Here is a 20,869-nt window from a genome sequence, read left to right on the forward strand (position 1 = left end):
CCCCCCTTCACACACACTCCTTCACTCAGTCTCTGCATTGCAGAGTGGAGCTAAGGGGTGGAAGTTTGAGGCTACTCATGGGGCCTGGGGGGGTGGGGGTGGGGGAGGAGGCATTGCAATCTACTTCCAAAAAAGGAACCCTGCTGGACCCAGGTCCACTCTGACACCCAGGGGGGTGGCTCCTTGGTAGCTGGGGGGAGAGGGGCATGTCCCTTGCAGGGCCATCGGACAGTGAAAGCAGATGCAGCATAGCTAGTGGGGTGCCTGGCACAGGGCAAGTCCTCAAGTGGCAGGTGCTGTTGTCTTTCTCATGAAGACCTCTCCCCACAGTGCCAGGCCTTGCACTGGCTTCCTCACAATCCCTGTCTGGGCGGGTGGCCTCCCTTCCAGGGACTGCCTTCTGTCGGCTCTGTGCTTGCTCTGCTGTGGGGTCACAGTGGCTGGAAGCTGTGGAGCACAGAGGGGGCTCAGCCTGGAGTGCTCCTGGAGTGGGCGGGACATCCCCTTGCAGAGTAGGCTGTGGTCACATGCACACTGGCACATGCATTCACACACATGCTCACACTCAGGACACGTGCATGCTCTCACAGACTTATGCTCATGCACTCACACGGGCTCACATTCACATGAATTCACACACTTAGTGCACATCGGCTGGCACTCACACACACTTACACTGGGCTCACACTCACACTCATCACACACTTACACTGTCCCACTCACTCACACACTCACTTATCACAGAAGAGGAGACTGCCCAGCCACCAGCCAGCATGGTGCCTCCCAAAGCCAGGACCAAAGCCACACACAGGGTCACCGTGCGTCAGCGTCATGGACAGCAGCACAGGTGGCAGAGAGGTGGCTGCTTGGAGAAGCCCGAGCCTGGAGGCACCTGGTGTCCATGCCGCTCAGCGGTGAGGCGCAGTGGCAGAAGAAGCTCAGCAGGGATGGGCCACCACCTACCACCCTGGGAGTCCAGCCTGACCCCCAGTGGCCCTGCAGGACAGACCAGGACTGCCCCAGAGGGTTTCCAAAGCAGTCATCTTTGCACAGACAGAAAGCCTCATCTTTCTCCCTCGGAGAAGCTGCAGGATTTGAACCATTCACCTTGCAGTTAGTAGCCCAGCGCTTAGCCCACTCTGCCGCCGGGGCTCCGTGCATTAATGACAGCAACATTAATAATGGTGATCATACCCTCCACCAAGCAGAAACCCACGTGCCATTGCATGTCACCGGGGTACGTCCCTGAGGGTTCCAGAGGCTTTGATCTCTACAGGAGCAGGCTGACCTTACCTTTCCCAGGGAGGCTGCTGGTAGGTTCAAGCACCAACATTTGCTTACCAACGGAGTGTTTAGCCATTGTGCCACCAGGACTCAACAAATGTGGATGCTACAAATACTGTCCAGCATGATGCTGTCTCCATGCCACTCCACACTGCCTCTTGTTTCCCATGATGACTCGACAGCCAGATAGTCTCACTCACACGTGGCACAAAGCTGCAGCCACGCAGTCCGTGATGCTGCTGAGGAGGAGGGCTTCTGAGCGTGAGTAACAAGAGGAGAATACAAGGTAGTTCCCTAATCGAAGACTTCTTGTCAACTCCCATCTTGATCTTGAGGAAGTCATGCCTCCATTTCAACTCCCAAACCCTGAACCAGACCCACTGCCATTGAGCCCATTCAGACTCATGGGGCTTCCAAGACTGTAAATCTTTACTGGAGTAAACAGCCTCACCATTCCCCTGAGGAGGAGCTGAAGGGTTTGAACCACCAACCTTGTGGTTAGAAGCCTAACACCTAGCTCTTAGCACCACCAGGACTCCTACCGCAGCGGAATTAAAATCCCCTACTGCGAGTGGTAAAAGAGAATGAGGAAGGAAGCCTGGGACCAGTGCCAAGAGCATGCCTTTGAAGAGGTGAAGCCAAGGGCAGGATACAAAGGCTCCTGACAGGGCTGGAAAACGGTCTCTCCTGTAGACTGGGCAGAACAACCTTCAGCTGAGAGCCTGCCCAGCCCCGACCAGATGGAGGGGTCAGTCCAGCTGTATAATAAAGAAAAATGTGTCAGGGTAGGCACAAAGAAAGAAAAGGTAAAGGGCATTGCTATCATCATCATCATCATCATCAGATATCATCACACCAACAGCCTCACCACTATCTTTATCACCACCGTCCTTTCACAATCATCATCACCATCACCCTCACTCCATCTTATCACCATCGTCACCACCACTGTCATCAGCATCACTACCACAATCTTTTCACTACCACAATCATCACCACCATATTATCACCATCACCACCACCATTGTCACCACCATCACCACCATCCTCCTTATTACCATCAGAATCACCACCATCTTCTTGACTCTCATCATCACCACCATCACGTCATCATCATCATCATCACACCATATTATCACCATCACCACCACCATTGTCACCACCATCACCACCACTATCCTCCTTATTACCATCAGCATCACCACCATCTTCTTGACTCTCATCATCACCACCATCACGTCATCATCATCATCATCACCACCACTATCTTCTTCACTATCACCACCATATTATCACCATCATCACCACCATTGAGCATTACCAAAATGTTCTGGGCAGATGCTAGGTTCCAAAACTCACTGCTGTCAAGTCAATTTTCAACTCAAGGCAGCCTCGTCGGCACAGTGTAGAGTTTTCTTGGCTGTCGCCCGTAAGGAAGGCAGGTTGGCAGGCGGTGCTCCAGCGCTGACTTTCAAGTTAGCAGACGAGTGCCACCCACGGGCCAGACACAGTGCCAGCTGCCCTGTGGTCACTGTTCTATTCAATCCTGTCAGCAGCCCTAGAAAGTGACCCACCCAGTAAATGCGGGGCGAGAAGCTCATAGAGGCTCACAGAGCACTAGTCGGGGTGGTAGAACAGGGTATGGTGGGGCAGCCCTGTGAGCACGGATGGGCATTGCCAGTGTTGGAGCTGTCAACTCTGTGTAGGGAAAGCTGCATTCTCTCTGTGGCCCTCGTGAGGTTATATTTTTTCTAGGGGTGATTCTTGTGAGTTCTTTGAACCCTAGTATGCAAACTTGCTGTTTGAGGGGGTACCCCCACATAATAGCAGAGGCTTTTAAAAAAAATTTTTGTATTTAATTTTCTTTACAAAACAATCTCATCACCTTCAAAGTCCTCTCCATGACACTTAATACATCTGTCAAATCTGTGATTCCATTCTTGGAAACATTTTTCAAGCTCATCTGTTTGGATGGTGACAGCACCTCCCTCTTTTTTCCTTCACCTCTTCTATATCATCAAATCATTGTCCTTTCATGTCCCTCTGCATCCACGGGAACAAAGAGAAGTCTCACAGAGCGAGGTCAGGTGAGTAAGGTGCGTGGGGCAGGAGAGGCTTGCTGGGTTTTTTTGCCAAAAACTGGTGCACTGAAATGGCTGGGTGAGCAGGTGCATTGCCCTGGTGACAAAACCAGTCCCCTGTCTGCCACAAATCAGGCCTTTTTTGTCGCACACTGTTATGCAGTCTTTTTAGAATCTCTAAATAGAAAGCTTGATTAACAGTCTGGCCTGGTGGAATAAACACCAAATGCACTATCCCCCTCACATCAAAAAAACAAATGAACATTGGGTTTTGGGGGCACCCCCTCATATTTCACTAATTCAAAGACATGCATTATCCATATTTTAACCTCTCTGAAATTGGATGGCTTAGTGTCATGATCCAGCCTTACATACAAATGTGAAGTGTCTTACTCTCCATGGTAACTATGGATTCAACACAGCAAGAGCCCACCGTCTGGGAATTATTAACTTTTCATTGTATAGCAGACATTGATTTGTATTGTTGTCATCCCTTGAATTAAAAGTTAAAACAATTTCTAGATTTAAAAAGAATTTAAAAAGAAAAAGATTTTTTTTAATGTCATCTAACAACAGAGAGTGGGGTGGGGAACCTATGACATATCCAGATCGTCTACTACTGTGTAACAAATTATCTTAAAATGTAGCAGCTTATAATAACAACCATCCTATTTTATTATGCTACTTTGTGGGCCAGGAACTAGGCAAGGCTCAGCTGGGTGATTCTTCTGTTCCACACAGTGTGGGTAGCACTGACTTGTGTATTTCTTTAGAGGAAGAGCTGTTCTGGAGGACCTAAATTGTGTTGCTCCCACGTTGGCAAGGAGGGCTAGGAAGCTGGGGTCAGCTTGTGTTATGGAATAGAGCATGACAGGCTGGCCTGGAGGTACAGACAGACCTCGTTTCATTGTGCTTGGCTTTATTGCTCTTCACAGACACTGCTTTTTTGTTTGTTTGTTAAAAATTGAAGGTTTATGGCAACCCTGCGTCTAGTAAGCCCGTGGGCATCACTCCCCCAATAGCGTGTGCTCACTCCGTGCCTATGTCTCATATTGGTCTTTCTAACACTCCATCATGCTGTTGAAATTTTCCATCCTGCTGTTGCACACTTCACAGACACAGAGTGCCAACATCACTTTCCTGTGTTCAGGGAATCCGAATTTTAAAAATCCATCTGACTCATTTTATTGCATCTGTCATCTAACTGAAACTGAATCTATAGTATAATCTCGAAGGCCTGTTGGCAGAGGACGGGGACTCTCCACATGGAGGTTAAAAGCACGTGTTCCAAGAGACCAAGGCAGAAGTTTGCAAGGCCCTTGAGAGACAAGCCCTGGGGATGATTACTACTGTTTCTGGTTCCGTGGCAGAGAACTACTCAAAGGTGTGAGCCCGGGAGGGAACATCCTTGGCTGCCGTCTTTGGAACTCAAGGCTGGAATGAGAGTGATCTCCTTTCACAGTCTGTCCTGGAGTCTCTAGATGGCTGACATTGGGCACCTGCCACCTGCCAAGCATGGTCCCCAGCAACAGGTAAAGAAGACACCTGTGGCCCTGCCCTCACACGCTCACACCGTCGTGGGTCGGAGGGTGGAGGAGACAGGCAAATAGTGTGTCATGAAAGCAAACAGGATGGTTCCCAGTGATTGCGACTGCTTCACAGAAAGAGGCAGGAGGCACATGGTCCAGAGTGGGCCCTGAGTAAGGGTGGCCAAGGAGATCTTTCTGAGAGGCAGGACATTGAGCCAGTTCACTCTGATCTGACCCCCTTGCTGAGAATTCCCATTTCCACCCCAGAGAGACTGAATCCAGATCGATCTCGTAGAAATGCTGTCGTTGTTTTGGGTCGCAAGACCCGGAGATTGAGGAGGCATATGCAGGACCAGACTAAGCAACAAACAAGCAAGATCTTCCACATCGGCTGCTTGTGCTGGAAGCAGGCCACACCACCAAGATCTCCTTAGGGTGGATAAGTAGGTGTTAACTGCCAAGCCATTGAGGATCCTGGCCCTGCCGAGTGGATAGAAAACCCTCCCCATCACAAGGACTTAGCAGATGTCACATCTGACACAAACTGGCCAAGGCTGTGAACCTCGAGATGGAGAAAGTCTCCTAAATTTCCCGGTGGGTCATGTACTTGAATCACGTAAGAGCTTAAAGGCTGGGGCCCTGTTCCAGCCATGGCGCTAGCTGGGATGGGTGGGAGCTGAGAAAGGGTCCACAGGAGCCGAGGAATGAAGCAACCCCTAGAAGCTGGAAAAAGCCTGGCTCTTGTCCTGCCTAGGGCATGCAGAAGAAACAGGGATTTAGCAACTCCTTGGTCTCTGAGCCTGTCCTGAGCCAGCAGCAGCTTTTGGTCAATAGTTACAGCAGCCATGGTGGTAGTCTCCCAGCACCGCTAACAGAGGTGTCTCTCTTCTTGTCCGCTCTGTGGGGAGAGGCCCAGGCTCCTGGAGGTGGCCTTCTTCCCCTTGTGAAAGGACACCACTTTCAACCAGGGCTTTCCCAGTGGCAAGTCCCTCAGACCCATATCAGGAGCCCTGGTGATGCAGTGAGTTAGGCATTAGTCTGCTAACCACAAGATCAGTGGTTTGAAGCCAATGGAGAAAGATAAGGCCGTCCACCCTGTGAGGATGTACCGTCTCAGAACCCTACACAGGGCCTCTGTGAGTCGGGATCTATCAACAGCATTGGGTGGATGGGTTCAAGACTCAATTCAAAATGGCCTAAAGAGAGAGAGATAGGAAGTGAATTATTGACTCACTAAAGCAGGAACCTAAGGGTGTCTGGACACTGTCCAAGAGTCCTGCTCACCCCACATGTACTCCCCAAGTGCCCTCTTACTCACTGAGCTCACACCCAAGGTGAATTCCTTTTCCTCTGCTTTGTGATGGGACAGGCGCAGCCTGATGGTGATTGGCTGGCACTAGATCACATGCCCATCCCTGACCCAATCAGTGTGGTTGAAGAGACACAGGGCTCTGGTTGGCATCAGATCTGAGACACTGGGCTTCCCTGCAGCCAGGGGTGAGGTATAAGATCTAGGAGCTGAGGGCTCCTGGTACCAGACAGGGACGGGACAGTGTTGGTCCTTGATGTTGTGAGAAGCCATGCTGTTGAAGGAGCCTCACAGCCGCCATGTTTCCTATTGAACACAATGTTGCCGTCCTGCATGGCCATCTTCATGCTCACTAGGGTGTTTGGGGTGATGGCGTGGGCTCTCTGTGATGGACTATCTCATGGAGGTTCCTCATTTTCCTTGGGCCCTCGACTGTACCAAAGGAGCCCTGATGCCCCAGTGGTAAAAATGCTGACTACTAATGCTGTCAGCAGGTCAAACCCACCAACCCCATTTGGGAGTAAGATGAGGCCTTCTGCTCTCTTAAAGATGCACAGTCTCAAAATGCCCACGGGGCATTCCTCAACACCCTAAGGGCTGCTGTGAGTCGGGTGGGCCCTGGGTTAGTCCAGGTTGACTAGAGAAACAAATCCAGAGACACTCATATGAGTGCAAGACAGAACTTTATATCAAAGAGCAATTGTACTTTAAGAAAACATCCCAGGCCAGTCTAAATCAAGTCCATAAGTCAGATATTACCACATATGTCAATACTAGTCCATAAATTCCCTTTAGACTCATGCAGTCTTGCCATGTGATAGTGCTGAATGCAGGAAGATCACAAGACAGTGGGTGGGAAGTAGTCTTGTGGATCCAATGTCAGTGGAAGCATCTCAGCACTGGCTTGGGTCTCCACGTGGCTCCTCCAGCTCCAGTGCTCTGGCTGCTATCAGCACATCTCCATGTGGCTTGTCAGCTGGAAAACAAAGTGGAGAGAGAGTGTGTCCTGCCTCCAGGGAGGAAGACAGGAGTTCCCAGAACCCTCAGGAGAAGGCCATACCCACACAAAGGCCTCATTGGCTATGGCCTGGTTGAGAGGCTAGACTCCACCCCTTTACTCAAGTTGACAGGAGATGATGTCACTGCCACAGGCCCCATGGTAGTGAGTGATTTCAATCTTCCTTCCCACACATGATGTCTTAAACAAATACCTCCCCTCCCCCTCAATAAAATTAAATCATTACAACAAGCTAGTTTCCATTGAATGGATTCTGGCTCACGGCAGACTGTGTGTGTGTGTGTGTGTGTGTGTGTGTGTGTGTGTGTGTGTGTGTGTACGCGCACGCATGCATAGGTCTGCAGTGGCTGATTTTCTGAAAGTCCGAGGCCTTTGTTCTGAGGTCCCTTTGGATGGACTTGAACCCACAGCCTATGGGCAAACGGCTGAATGCTTAGCTGTGTGTGCCACCCAGAGACCTGCACAGCAGTCACGTTGGAAACTTGCTGGCTTCCCAAAAGACCTGCTGGCCTGCAGCTGTGGGCTCTTTGATGAGTGGACTATGTTTGGAAAGCTAGCAGAAATGAGGCTCCCAGGGGACCCTCTGGCCGGCATGCACAGTAGATGTCATCAGGGTGCCTGTGTCCCCCCGTGGGCCTGGGCACAGACGTGGACTCCCCCTTGCTCTCTGGGTCCTGGTCTCTGTGCAGGCAGCTGCCCCCCTGGACTCTTGCTCAGGTCCCGTCAGGTTCCCTTCATGTTTGTTTTCAGAGTCTGCAAACTTCACTTTGGCCCTCAACCAGGGACATAATCCATTTTTCCATCCGCCTACCGCCACTCCAACTGGCCTGCCGGAGATCTCTGGGAATCCTCCGGTGGGACATCAGCCACTGGCAGGCCCCTGGAGCTGGGCCTGCTTACCCACGCCCCTGTCCTCAGCACTTTGTCAAGGCCACCATGCAGCTCTTCTAGGGCCACGGTGGTGACAGGTCCCATCCCAGCCAGCCTGCCACCCTGTTCACACACTCAGCAGTGTGGGCTCAGAGCCCAGCGCCTCATCCCCCATCTTCCCCAAGAGACTGTGGTGTACTCCCCTAACAAGGTCAGGCACTTCCAGACCCCGAGCCCAAATACACACATCGGCCACTGGATCAGCAACGGAAAGTGAGTCCCGGCTGGCTGGTGCGTGTTGGGCAGGCTGTACACACACGCAGACAGGCAGACATGCCGGGAAGGACCAACAGAGCACCTCTCTAGGCTTGCAGCCCTTAGGAAACAAAAAGAAACAAGCCCAGGTCTGGCCAGTGGCGCAGCCCGTCCTAGTGGCCTCCATCCCCCGTGTTGGCCAGGACAAGGTGCCACAGGTCTCCCCACCCCCCCTCCCCCGACGGACGAGCTCACCAGGCCTCTGCCTGCTTGAGAGAGGTCGGCCAGGTGGAGCTCAGTCAGGTCGCTGGGTAGAACCCGCACTGTTGTTGGTGCTCTGAATTGGCAGCATGATGTTGGATCCTGGGCGTTAGCGAGCTGGGCCTGGCTGAGCCGGAGGGGCCATGCTCCAGTTCTGCGATGTCTGAGGCCCCACTCCTGCAGACTCAGTGAAGGAAGACCCTGGGGTGGTCAGCGGGGGCGTGTGGTGTGGATTAACTGAGGGGGCATTCCGATGTCAGGGTGATGTTGGGGCTATGGCCACCCATAGTGGTTACCTATTTATTACCTGCAGGGTCGTAAGGAGCCCTGGCATGGAGTGGGTTGCACGTTGAGTTTCAAACCCTCAGGTCAGCAGTTTGCACCCACCAGGTGCTCTGGGAGAAAGAGGCTTAGAGTCTCAGCAGCCCACAGGGCTGGCCAGTGCCACTCTGTCCCCGCAGATCACTACAAGTAAGCATGAGCTTCACCACAGTGTGTGGTTTTTTATTTTTGTTGGGTTAAGACGATCATGCAGCGTGGGGGCCACGGCCTCCTGGACTGGTTTCCGAGGGCTGCTGTGACCGAGGGCCACACACCTGGTGCCTTTGAGCCTCAGGGCTGGACTCTCCCGGTCATGGAGACCAGAGTCTGACATTGGGGTGCCATGCTGGCCCTGCGCCCTCTTCCTGATCCTGGTTTTGTGAGCTCACTGTTGCAGCCACTGCATTCCATCCACCCCATGGACGGTCTTCCTCTTTTTCACGTGCCCTGAGGTGTGCAGCGGTTTCTCCTCACGTGGAGCGGTGCCCACCAGGCCCAGAATGCTCTGCTCCATCCAGGCCGTTAAGGGCGACTGCTTTGAGGAGGCAGCTCTTCCTCAGTCCTATTTTGAGTGCCTTTCAGCCCGAGGGGCTGACAGTGTCCAGCCGTTGTTCATAAGGTTTTCAATGGTTAGTCCGTCGGGATGGACAGCCCCTTCCTTCTTCGTAGTGTGTTCCTCGCCAGGAACCCTGCTGACACCTGGCCGCCATGGCTGACCCTGTGGGGACTGAAAACAGCGCCAGCTTAGCTTCCAGCAACAGCCACACGCGGGCCGTGGGGCTGGGAAAGAGAAAGGCCAGCCGCACCAAGATGCCGCAGCTCCTATGTGGGGCACTGTGTGAAAGCATTTGCTCAGGGTTAGTCCGTACACACAGCCGGGCCCGTGCTTCCTCGCTCCCAGGGTGCCACCCCTGAGGGCAGACTCAGCTGAGGGGTGCTTGGGTATTGATGAATCTTCTCTTTCCTGCACACTGGCCGGCCACTGTGTGGGCCGGAAACACAGCAGACATCCTGCCCTGGGTGGACCGGCGAGGCTTGGAGCAGGACTCTGCCCAGGCTCTTGGGGCAGCTGGCTCCTCAGGAACCCAGCACCAGGCTGCCTTCAGAGGCACTTGTGGGGGCGGTGTTAAAATGCCCACCCTCCGGCCAGTTGCTCAGTCCATTTGAGGGCATCAAAGCTAGGGGGACAGGGCCGTGTGTTCCTGCAGGGCCCACACGAAATCTCCCTGCGCCTTGCCGTCCCTGACTCCTGAGTCATCTGTCTCCTTTTCCAGCTGGACTGAGTCCCCGTCTCATTCACGGGGATCAAACTGGGTTTCTGACAGAGCTCGGGCAGGTGTCTTCACCTGAGGGGAAATGCTGGCCTGCTCCTGACACTGTGAAGGCAGCCAGCCCCTCCTGCCTGTGGCTTAAGAGAAGCCCGTAAGCCCGTCCTGGTCAGCTATCCCTAGACGCCATCCAGCATGCGTGGGCACGGAAACTCCAGTTCACCAGAGCCGTGTGCCCGGCTGGGTTAAGTCAGGCCAGCTTGCCCGGAGCCGCTGCGGGGCCTGCTGTGTTTGTCTTGGCCTAGCCCCTGACATCATCATCAGGTGACTCACCTGTGGGTGGCTCGGAGCGAGAACCTAGGGCCCCTTCCTGACTTCTTCTCTGGGCCGTCTCCCGGTGCTGGGCTGACAGATGGCAATTAAGCTGCACCCCTCCTGCCTGTCCATGTAATTACGCGCACTTCACATACAGGAAAACTGAGGCCAGGAGCCCTTCACTCTCCCACCCAGGTCAGGATGGCCATCCTGTGCCCCTCTCACCTGAGGGATCGAGCGTGACCACCACAATGTACTCTGCGGTGAACAGCAAGTTACGGGGCAGCTCCAGATGGCAGCAGCAGCTCAGAGCCCCAGGTCCGGGAAGACAATGGCGTGAGACCCTGGACAGCGAGGGGCCCACCATGGGATGGCGTCAGCCACCTGGACACAGACCAGCGGCCAGGAGCCTCCAGCCAGACCTATTGTCACACCCGGGGCTGTTTTTGAGCAGAACAGCGCTTGGTTTTCATGCGAAGCTTGGAGCTGCAGCTGGAAAGTTTGCTGACAACCTCGGATTTCCCTAAGAGACCCTGGAGCCAGAGCCTGAGCCTGGGCGGAGGCAGCCCCGCAGGAGCCACGTGGGCATGGGTATGGACTGGTGCTGCCCGAGAGAAGGAGACTTGAGCCCCACACGTGGCTGTCAGCTGTCCACCTGCTGGGTTTTCTGTGTTTTAACTTTTTGTGGTGAATTGCGTGAAGGTGTACAGAGGAGCCCGTCCGTTCTCCATTCCACTGTTCATACGCGCTGAGCCTCCCGCCACTGATCTCAGTCCCTGCCACGTCTCATCATGTGTCCCACTTCCTCCTGGGGTTCCTGCCTCCCCCGCCTCCCCCCTTTCCTAACCCTCTCGCCTTTGTCCAGTGCTGACCTCTCGAGCTCAGAGGGCTGACTGTCCTAAGGAGTGCGCTCACCTCCCTGCTTTGACGGTCCCCCTTGTCAACCTGTCTGTTGTTCGGCTGAACAGGGAATTCAGTTCCAGGGTGAAGGATATCCCAGGGGGCATAGCCTTGGGATTCCCACCTGTCTCTCTCTGACCTGTGAGCCTGGTCTCTTTTATGGTTTAAGTTCTCGTCCACATTTTCTCCCACTCTACCCAGAACCTCCTTCCAGTGTGCTCCCTCTCAGAGCGGCGGGTCGTGGCTGCCGAGCACCGTCTCGTTCGTTCTGGTCTCAGAGTGCTGGAGACTGATGTTCACATGGTCCGTCAGCCTTTCCATTAATTGTCTCCTTGCATCTTGAAGTTTCTTGCCTCTTCTCTCTTCAGGATGAGGGGAGAGACCTCAGATGGCTGCTCACTAGCTTTTAAGGGCCCAGTGCTTTAAGAATATGAGCTATTCACTCTACGGAGGATGCTCCACCAGCTGGCCGTGTGTCCCCTGAAACAGTGAGAGCCCCTCAATTGCTACATTGTCAAGGAGGAGCCTGGTGGCACAGTGATCTTTCCGGAAGCAGGAGGAGGGGGTCGGCATCCCTGACATCCCCCCAGACTGGGACCCTTGGCTCTGAAATGTCTCCCATCTCTACAAATTGGGGCACCTCCTTTTTTCTTTTTTCTTTTCCCCCATGCCCTGCCCGAAGCACCTGAATCCACGGAAGGTCGCCGTGGCCCATAGCTAATAAACCACATCAAACGTGTTCTGCAAGGATGTCTTTCCCTCAGCAAAACCTGACGCCCCAAGTGGGCCTGCTATGACGCTGCCAATTAGGCCACGCCCTGCCCCAGGGAGCTGCAGAAACAGCACAAAAGTGGGGGACTTCCTCAGCTTGGAACCAGGGGGATCCCAGTCCCAGCCCCAGCAGACTAATTGGCCCTCAGGGGTGGCGCCACTGCAAGGGCATCCACAAGTGAGGGGCAGATGTCACAGTGTGAGGCTCCCAAATATTCATGCTGCCATGAATTTGTCTGGCAACACGGTTGAGAGGTGGCCTCCATCTGGCCTGGACTCATGCAGACCCGGCTCAGCACAGACAGAAACACCACCCACCTAGCCCCAGCTCACAGTCCTTGCTGTGTGTGAGCCCACGGTGGCAGCCCCGGTGTCAGGCCATCTCCCTGAGGGTCTTCCTCTTTTCCCCTGGCCTCTGCCTTATCAAGCATGGGGTCCTACAGGGACCGGCCCCTCCTGACGGCACATCCACCATGCACGAGACACAGCCTGGTGTCTAAGGAGGGCCCAGTTGTATTTGGAGACAGGCTCTGTCAACAGGGCGTGGGCGGCATCCGGCCTCCTCTGACTTCACAAGCGGCGGCGGGGGAGGCTCACCAGCAGCAGGCCAGGGCTGATTCCCACACTGAGGAGGTCCAGCCTACCTGCCCCCTGCCTGCGGATGTTCCTGACCCAGCCTCCCCTCCACCTCTCTGCCGGGCTTGATATGTGTTGCTGTAGCCACACAGAACTCACCCACCGCACTCACTGTTAGGGTATATTAGGGAAGTGTCACACACACACACTGCTGTCAAGGCCATTCCTACCCGCAGAGACCTTTTAAGACAGGTTTGAATGGGCCCTGAGGGTTTCCCAGCCTGTGACTCCTCCTGAGAGCAGAAGGCCTCATCTTCCTCTCTCAGAGCAGCTGGTGGGTTTGAACCGCCGAGCTCCGCCAGCAGCCAAGTGCTTGAGCACTGTGCCACCTCAAAACTCACTGCCACCAAGTCGGTGCTGATCCAGGATGACCCTACAGGACAGCCCAGTCCAGGTCAAGTCCATAAATCTAATAGAACTGCCCCTGTGAGTTTCCAAGGCTGTAGCTGTATCGGAGTAGAAAGCCCTGTCTGTCTTCCAAGGAGCAGCTGGTAGTTTTGAACTGCGGGCCGTGGGGTTAGCAGTCTGATACATAACCACTATGTCACTGTGGCACCAGGGGTTCCTAAAAGATTCCCCACTAACCCACACTGCCAAGTAGATTCCAAGTCAGCGAACTTTACAGGACAGAGTAGAATTCCCCCATCATAGGATTTCTTATGCTGGAAGTCTTTATGAAAACAGTCAGCCTCCTCTTTCTCCCAGGGAGTGACTGGTGGGTTCGAACCACCAGCCTTCTGGTTAGCAGCCAAGTACTTAGCCCCTGGCTCTATCAGCAGCAGCTGTTTGCATTACTACCTCTATTCCAGAAGAATCCTCATTTTCTCGGCAAGCCAGGGCTCCCCACCAAGCAGAGGCCCCTGGAGCATGCATAGGAGGCTTAGGAACGCAGCATCCACACAGAGCTATAGGCACAGAAAGTAGGTTAGCAGCTGCCAGGGCTGGTTTGGGGGTGGGGGTTAGGGGACAAGGCTGCTAAGGATGATGAGAAAAGTTCTGGAATCAAACAGTGGTGCTGACTGCCCAACTTGGCCATTGAACTAAGAGTGGCCACCCAACTGTCCACTCTTGGTGGGTGAACTGGGCGATGTGACCTATATCCCATCAATTGGTTAAGTATGCCATTTTAAAACAAAGCCAGTTCACTGCCCAAATACTCACCACCAGTGAGTCAGTTCTGGCTCAGAGCGACTCTATAGGGCAAGACAGAGCTGTCCCTGTGGGTTTGTGAGACTCACTATTATGGGAGTAGAAAGCCTCATCTTTCTCCTGAGGAGCGGCTGGTGGTTTTGAACTGCTGGCCTTGAGGTTGACAGTCCAACGTATGACCACTATACCACCAGGGCCCCTACAGCCATAGATTGATACAATGGAAAATAGCTCAGCCAAGAATGAAAGGGAGGCAGGTGAAGAAAAGCTGATAATGGGGTTGGAGTATGGGGCAGTATGTTAGACCAGGTTGGCTAGAGAGACAAATCCAGGGACACTCATATATGTATAAGAAAGTTCTTTATATCGAAGAGTAATTGTATATTAAGAAAACATCCTAGCCTAGTCCAGATCAGGTCCAGAAGTCTAATACTAGTCCATAAGTTTTACATTAGTCCATAAATCCCTCTTCAATCTCACACAGCACATGCAATGATGCCAAATGCACAAAGATCACAGGCCTGTGGGTGCGAAGTCTTGTGGATCCAGTGGCGGTGGAAGCATCTCAGCACTGGTGTGGGTCTCCACGTGGTCCCTCCATATCTCCGAATGTGGCTCTTCAACCAGAAGGGGAAGCAGAGAGAGGGGCTCCTCACAGGTCTCAGCAAGTCTCCGCGTTGCTTGTCTACAGGAAGACAAGGTAGAAAGCGAGGAAGTCCCCAGAATTCTCATGAGAAGGTCACGCCCACAAGGAGGCATCATCAGGCTGTGAGCTGATTGGCAGGTTAGACTCCACCCCTACACTCCTTTATCAAGTTGGCGTGAAATTACGTAAGGATGACAGGTGGAGATATATTGAGAAACTCCAAACCGACTGTCATGTATCAACTCCGACTCACAGGGACCCTGTAGGACAGGGTGGAATTGCCCCTATGGGTTTCTGAGATAGTAGCTCTTTACAGGAGGAGAAAGCCTCATCTTTCTCCCAAGGAGTGGCTGGTGGTCTCGACCCGCCAACCTCAGGATTAGCATAACCACTCAGCATAAAGCAGAAGTCTTTACAACGGGGGCCAAACCCGCCCTCGCTGTCAGAGGGGGCTGCAGACAAACGCTCTCAGGAGCACACTTGTCTGTCTCACTGGGAGGCCTTCCAAGAAATACGAAGGTCTGATGGAAAGCTCACCTTCCGAGGCCATCTGCTGGGCCAGCTCAGAAAGGTATGGAAACGACGGTCACCTTGATAGATTTTCTCAAAGGCCAGAGGACAATCACGAGGGGCTAATTAATCACGGCGACATTTCTGAAGAGGAGTGGCCTCAGGACTTCCTCTCTCTGCCCCTCTACCCTGGGCTCTTCACCACCCACGCCCTCGGGTAGCTGTGAGGGACCCAGGAGGAACCTCCTAGAAAGGCTTGGGACGCACCTGGCATGTGCCTCCCTTGCAGAGACTTTCACCTTCTCTTTACGTGCACGTGTGACATGGGCGAAGGTCTACAGCTGGCTTTCCACCCAACACAGGAGTCTCTCCTCATTGACAGCAACCCCCATAAGGCAGCAGACTGACTCGTGAGACCACCCCCCACAAGGCAGCAGGCTGACTCATTAGACCACCTCCTCCCATCCATGGTTGCGCTGCCTTTTGACCCTGTGCTCCTGCTACTGCCGTTACCACAAACCACTCTGAATGCCATAAATGCACTGCTGCCAACTGGATTCCGGCCACAGCTGCCCCTCTGGGTCCCTGAGACGTTCAGATCTTCGCGGGAGCAGACAGCCTCGACTTGCTCCCTCGGAGTGGCTGGCTCGTGGATTCCGACTGGACTGCTGGCTCTGTGGTTAACAGATCAATGCTAACACACCCCGCCACCAGGGCTCCCCAAATGCACCCTTGCTCCCCAAAGCCACGCCCCCTCCCTCCCTTCTCCGAGGACACATTTCATCTTCGCTTCACCACATGCGTCCACACTAAGGTAGCACTTAGTAGGTGCTTGGCAGGGCTGGAATAGAACCAGTTGTCCCCACATGTGTCAGCGTGGAATTCTGAGCCCCAAAGGGGGAATTTTCAGCGACTCATGATCTCCAGGCCTTTCCTCCAAGGCGCCTCTGGGGCGAACTTGAACCCCTAGCCTTTTAGTTAGGGACAGAGCCCCCCAGGGGCTCCCTTGTGGCAAATGCCTCACTAGTCTTATGCACAACCCCCATGAAACCCCTGTGGGTCTGGTGCCCCACAAGGACCCATTTTCCAGGGGAGCAAACTGAGGCTCAGAGACCAGGAGTGACATGCTGGAGGCCACGAGGTGGCTCCCGTGGGGTAAGGGGACTCCAATCTCGGCGCCCTGGCTCTTTGCACGCCCACACCACCCCCACCCCCAGGAAGGCCAGGAACTGGTCCTTTGTGTCTGATTTTATTGTGTGGGCTGGGCTGTGGGGGTCCCAGCTTTGTCCCTGTCCATGTGAGGTCACCTGGGCAAGGGGCAGCAGGAAGGTGGCAGGCTGACCCCTGGGCTCCACATGGCAGCTGATTTCCTGGGGGGCAGGCAATGAAAGGCACTAGGGCCGAGGATGGGCCAAAGCAGGGGAAGGCCCGTAATTAAATCAACACTCACACACCAGGCAGCCGGCCAGCCGGTAGGGGACAGGACCCCAGGGTGAAGCTGGAGCTCAGGCTATCCCCGTTCACTTCCAAAGGCACCCACAGTGTGTCCCCATGTGCACCAAGCACTGTTTGAAATGAAAACACACACAACAGTCTTTTATGAAATTGTCTGCTGTGATCTAAATATATGGATTTGGCCATACAGTTTTTCAAAAGCAGTCCAGCAGAGCATAAAATATTTAACTCTTTTCTCTCTCTCTCTCTCTCCCTTTTTATTTTTTTCGGTAGTTGCCAGCCTTGCCCAAGGTGAAGGGGCGATGCGTTCATGCTTTAGGGGCCGTGCACTGAGTCTTGCTATATTTTAAACAGATAATTTCCTTATCATTTGAAAGCGCGTCTACAGAAACCAGGTTTTGTCTCCTCTTTTTTTTTTTGTTAACCATGTTTGTTGTTGTCCTTACTCCTCTTTGTTGCTGGCATTTTAAACAGATAATTTCCTTATCATTTGAAAGCGCGTCTACAGAAACCAGGTTTTGTCTCCTCTTTTTTTTTTTTGTTAACCATGTTTGTTGTTGTCCTTACTCCTCTTTGTTGCTGGCATGCAAAAGAGATACTGTATCTTTAAGTGAACCAGGGCCTCCTCACAATGGGGCCCGGCAGAGAAATGGCTAGTGTGCTGGGGGGCTGGGTTTAATCTAATTTAGTTGGAGGGTGTCCGTCTGCGGTGTTGTTTTTTGGAGTGTGGGAATAGAGGAGGGACGTGGCCCCTTGAATGGCCCCTCCTGAGCCAGAAGCAGTGGGGAGCCCCCAGAAGCCAGCCATCCAAGCCGGGCATGAAAGGGGGATTAGAGGGCTGCTCTGATTAGCAATTCACAGGAATGCACCCCGTGGAACCTTTGGTAATATTTCAAACCGGCTTTTCAAGGGAAGTGCCCTTAAAATAGCTGCGCAAGCCTTCCTGGAGCTGGCGCTGACCTGGAGCAGGCTGCACAGGACCCCACCTCCATTGTCGTCTGTTTGTCTGTTTGTTTGTTTCTCACTCCACTTGCTGCGTCTGAAGGAGAATGTTGAGGTGTAAGGGAAACGTTTGTGCCTGTTGAATATGCTGCTGGGGGCACTGGTTCTGGGCACCCGGGGTCTGTTTTCTGCATGTAAACAGACATTTCACTCAGGGCCACAAACGGTGTTTTCCTTTAGAGAACAGTGAAGTGTGTTTTCCTTTAGCGAACAGTGAGGCAGGGTGGTACTGCCGAGAGAAGAAGCCTGCATAGTGTGTAAATGACGTTTCCCTCTGGGGGGGTTGGCGTTAGACTTGATCTTTGAGTTTCCCTCCCCCTTGTACACCCAGGAGATCTGGAATGGGGAGGCTGTCTGCTCTCCTAAAGATTTACTACCTCTTTGGAACCTTGAGAGAGGGTGGCCAGGAGTCCCCGGACCCATCAGGCAGCGATTAGTAAACAGATCCGGGCTGATTCTTATTGGAAGCAGAATTGGACAAACGCACCACTAAATAAATACAAACACTGGTGCCCAAGCGGGTAGGCAGGGACAACAGGAAAGTGGACTGAGCCTAGAGAGAACTTCAGGCCGGCTACTGGTGCAAGCAGGCGGGACCCCAGCGCATATGTGTCACCAAACTTGTGGGCACTTGTGTAGGTCTTGTAAAGGCTGCCGGTCTGGGCCGGGGAGGCACTCCACACACCACGTTCACTCTCAGAGGGCTGGCCACGTGCGAAGCAGCAGCCCCTGCGTGGCCTCCCTTCTCCTTTTCTTTACAGAAAGTACCAGGACTTGTTTTGTCCTATCTCTAAGAGGCGATTTGGGTTCTCCTCCATCACCTTTAAGAAAACCTTGCAGCTCGCGTATCATTTCCGCGGACGGTGGCCTGAGGAGAAAAGATGTACAGTTGCTTTTGAGCGGTGTGTGGGTCGGAGTGTGTCATCGGTTGGGGTGGGGATCCACCCCACCCCGGCCACCGCTGTGGCTTCTTCTGGAAGATTGAGAGTACCGGGTTCCAGTTCAGACACTGCCCATGCCCCCTATCCCCTCTTCAAGCCCCAGTTCTTTCCCTGGTGAAACATGATTTGCAAGAACTTGAGGCTAGATCATGTGGGGGAGGGAAGGGAAAGCTTTATTATTTTATTTTTCAGATAGTGGGGTGGGGGAAATTTTTTTTCCTTCCTTGTCCCTGCAAGCCAGCCAGTTATTTGAAATCATGTTTAATTATGAAGTTTCATTAGAAACCTTTGCTCAAAATTTTAGAGACCTAATAAGATTTCCATTAATTTAAACCTATCACTGTTCCCAGGACAGCTCCAAATGCTTTCCCGTCCCTCTTTCATCCATGCTTAAATATGTAAATAAAATGTCTAAAGTCATTCTTCAAAGAAGACAAAAGAAAAAAGGCCCCGGAGACAAGACAACCATAAAATTCCTCCCGATTCTCCATAACATTTGTCAGAGGGGGGCCGGCGGTGAGCCAGCCCGAGCAGCAGGGGACCCAGGCTGCACCACAGACGCTAGCTTCTCAAATCCCACACACAGGAGGAGAAGGAAAATAAAATAAAATATCTTTTCAGCCCGAGCCATCAAAAGACCCTTTTCATTTCTTAGTTAGAGCTATCTTCTACAGGCGGATTTCTCGGAGCCTCCATTTCCCCCCTATAATGAAATCTATCTGTTGGTTTCCATCTCAGCTGGGCCGGCCCGGCCTTGCCCCAGACTTTTTTTATTTTAATTAAAAACAAAACAAAACATACACACAGGAGAAGGAAGTCATCTGCAGCCCCCAGAGCTACAGGAATGGTCTGCAGAAGGCTGAATGGAAGCCGCCTGCAGGGAGTCCGTGCATGAGGAGGTGCTTTCCCCAAAGGCTGCACCCCTCCAGGCCTGGGACTGGGGGCTCCCATCTTCACTCTTTGCCTCTCAGTTGTTTCTGAAACAAAAAGGAAGGCAGAGAAAGGGGGTGCCACCCCAGAGGGCCTCCCCCCCTCACCCACCCCCAGGGACATTTCTAGTAAAAGCTGGGTGAGAGTGCCCTAGGAGAAGCAGCTAGGAGCACAGTGGGGAAAGGGGAGTCCTTTTAGAGCGAACTCCCCACCAGACACTGGAATAATAACTTCCTCCGCACCCCAACTTCCAGTAGCCCCTCATGGACAGATCCAGGGGGGCAGGGTCTGGGCTAGGTGGCTCCCAGTAATGTTGGACAGGGTTTAAGTAAAACCCAGTACTTGGTGAAAAGGGACCCCCACACACACATTCTGCCACTGCTTACCACCAGCTGCTGGGAGGACGGCTGTCCCCGCCCCCAGCGGGTCTCACAGCCCAGAGCTGTCTGGGGAGGGACCCACTCCTGCAAAGCCCCAGAAGGGAGGGAGTGGGCCGCCCACCCACCAGCGATGTCCCCAGGCCTCGGCTCTGCCAGCCTCCACCGCGATGTGGGGATGATGGAACAGAACGCCACGCTGCCCACTGTGTGGGTGTCGGGGGAGGGTGGACACGGGATCTGAGGTCCCCTAGCGTTCCCCACCCTACCCCCAGCAGGCCGGCGAGAGATGAAAGGCAAGATCTGGTTGTTCTAGAACTTTTAAAGCCGCCAAATTTTAAGGGGGTCCAAGAGGATAGAGGATGGGCCACGTCCCAGGGGCAGTGTTTATTTAAGAGTTCATTCAGATCGCTGGACGTATTGCTCGGAGAGGTGGGTGCTAGTGTGGGCGCGGGACGCCCGCGTCACGTGCGGGGGCGGGGGCTGTCGCGAGTGACTTGGCCACACTGGAGATGGCTCCCGGCAGACGGGTCGGCTGAGGGCAGGAGGTCAGCCACTAAAAGCCGACTGCTCAGCCCCGGGATCCCCGGGCGCGTCCCATCTCCCAGCCTCCCGCCCCAACCCCCAGCTCCCCAACCTCAGGGCGCGCCACCCGCCAAAGAATAGAAATACCGCGCGAACGAAAGACTTCCTACAATAAGTAAACTCCGCCGTCCCAAAGCATCCGGGCCCGGGCGGGAGGCCCACACTCCGCGGTGCTGTGGTGGTGGGGCCCCTCCGAAGTCAGCCGAACCCCGACTTTCCAGGGATGGGGCGCAAGCGTCCCGGGACGGCCCCCGCCTTCAGGCTAGCGACTTTGCTTCAGGACACTCACCCACGCCCCTCCCCGGACCCGCGCACTCCTCTTTGAAGTTTCAAAGCGACCCCCGGGAGCCGGCACCCCAGGCCATCGCACTGCCCCCGCCCCTCAGGCGGCGGCCCCTTCACAGGCCACCGCCCTTTTATGGCGGGACAGTAAAACGCAAATCCCCCGCCCTTTGA

At 53.8% G+C, this 20,869-nt stretch overlaps 1 protein-coding gene across 1 annotated transcript in view; it reads left to right on the top strand.

The window, feature by feature from the left end:
• PIWIL1 (piwi like RNA-mediated gene silencing 1) overlaps window positions 1-20,869 on the top strand; it is a 235,586-nt gene that overhangs the window by 49,564 nt on the left and 165,153 nt on the right. The gene's annotated exons all lie outside the window — the stretch shown is intronic.

Source organism: Echinops telfairi, unplaced genomic scaffold (assembly GCF_000313985.2).
Source record: "Echinops telfairi isolate 266 unplaced genomic scaffold, ASM31398v2 ScPeMD7_7412;HRSCAF=8450, whole genome shotgun sequence".
NCBI classification, from domain to species: domain Eukaryota; kingdom Metazoa; phylum Chordata; class Mammalia; order Afrosoricida; family Tenrecidae; genus Echinops; species Echinops telfairi.